This window comes from Daktulosphaira vitifoliae, unplaced genomic scaffold, assembly GCF_025091365.1.
Source record: "Daktulosphaira vitifoliae isolate Bord-2020 unplaced genomic scaffold, ASM2509136v1 Scaffold_2984, whole genome shotgun sequence".
Taxonomy (NCBI): domain Eukaryota; kingdom Metazoa; phylum Arthropoda; class Insecta; order Hemiptera; family Phylloxeridae; genus Daktulosphaira; species Daktulosphaira vitifoliae.
The window spans coordinates 1-1,183 of record NW_026102544.1 but is presented as its reverse complement, the minus strand read 5'-3'; the positions used below and the strand labels follow the sequence as shown (position 1 = coordinate 1,183).

The 1,183-nt window shown below is 22.7% G+C and overlaps 1 long non-coding RNA gene across 3 annotated transcripts; it reads right to left on the bottom strand.

Annotated features, from left to right (window-relative positions):
- Window positions 1-114: 114 nt before the first annotated feature.
- On the bottom strand, window positions 115-1,183 carry LOC126910008 (uncharacterized). Of its 3 annotated transcripts, XR_007705164.1 has the most exons (4): window positions 1,133-1,175; window positions 730-1,079; window positions 476-588; window positions 115-415 (listed from the first exon to the last, which is right to left on the bottom strand). It is a non-coding gene; the product is annotated as an uncharacterized LOC126910008 (long non-coding RNA). The 3 variants fall into 3 exon arrangements; XR_007705162.1 differs by lacking the exon at window positions 1,133-1,175 and having other exon boundaries at window positions 119-415; window positions 730-1,119; XR_007705163.1 differs by lacking the exon at window positions 730-1,079 and having other exon boundaries at window positions 121-415; window positions 1,133-1,183.

Genomic DNA, 1,183 nt, shown 5'->3' with positions numbered 1-1,183 from the left:
TATCTCTGGTATAAGACATTAAATAAAAAATATATGTATAAATATAAAATATAAAATATAAAATATCTAATACTGATTAAATATATCATAAAATTCCTTCTAAATTAATTTGAAATTAGTTAAAGTAATAGCAATAGTTACAAAACAAAATAAGACAAATAGGAAAAAATCCACATGAAAATAATTGATTAAGTTAATTAAATAAAAAATTTAACAAGATATTAATTAAATTAAAGAAGAATAAAAATTGTACTTAATATTTAAAAGTTCAAGAAGTATTAAAATGAGTGTCGAAAATAACATTATAATTAGTTTCAAATATACACAGTATTTTCATAATATGATATCACTTTTTAAAAACTGCTTCATTTTTTTTTTTTTGCTTGACAGCAATATTATCACCAATAAGCCGGACCTATTTTCAATAATAATTCAATTTCATTTGACAATTATCGAAAAAAAATGTTTGACTTACTCCATAATGATTTTTAATTCTAAGTTGAGGTTCTTTATGAGGAATGATGTTTGGATCTCGAGAACCTAATACATTGACGACTACCTTGGGTACATTAGTTTCTTTAGCATAAACTGAAAAAAATAAAACAAAACATTTTAATTCAATNATAAACTGAAAAAAATAAAACAAAACATTTTAATTCAATCAAAATATATTTTATTAGAAATTTGTGCTGGAATTAATTTTTAGAAGGGAGGAGAAAATCTAATTACTAAAATACGGTCTTCTAGGACCTAGAATCTAGGTAACATTGACGCTAAAAAATAATAAGGTAAGAGGTTAAAAATTTGCAATCGTAACGCTAATATAATACTTTGTGATATTTACACAATCTGAAATTGATAAACAGAATTTGTTCTTATTTATCATCAAATTACTAAACGATTACTGAGCATTTTTTAAACATAACATAGTAAAATTATTATTTTTCTAAATCCATTTAATTGATAGAATTTGTAAAATCATAACTTTACCTATCAGTACATTAAACCATAAGGCCAATTGCCTCTCTTCCCATCTCCAAAGGAGTTAATTTGAGAATAAATGTTTTGTTAAACTTTTTCTATAAAGATTATGTTATAAATATATTAAAAACTACTGAAAAAAATTAGTTACCACAATTGATATTGTTGACCAACATTGCTTGTCTATGTTCGAGTTCATTTA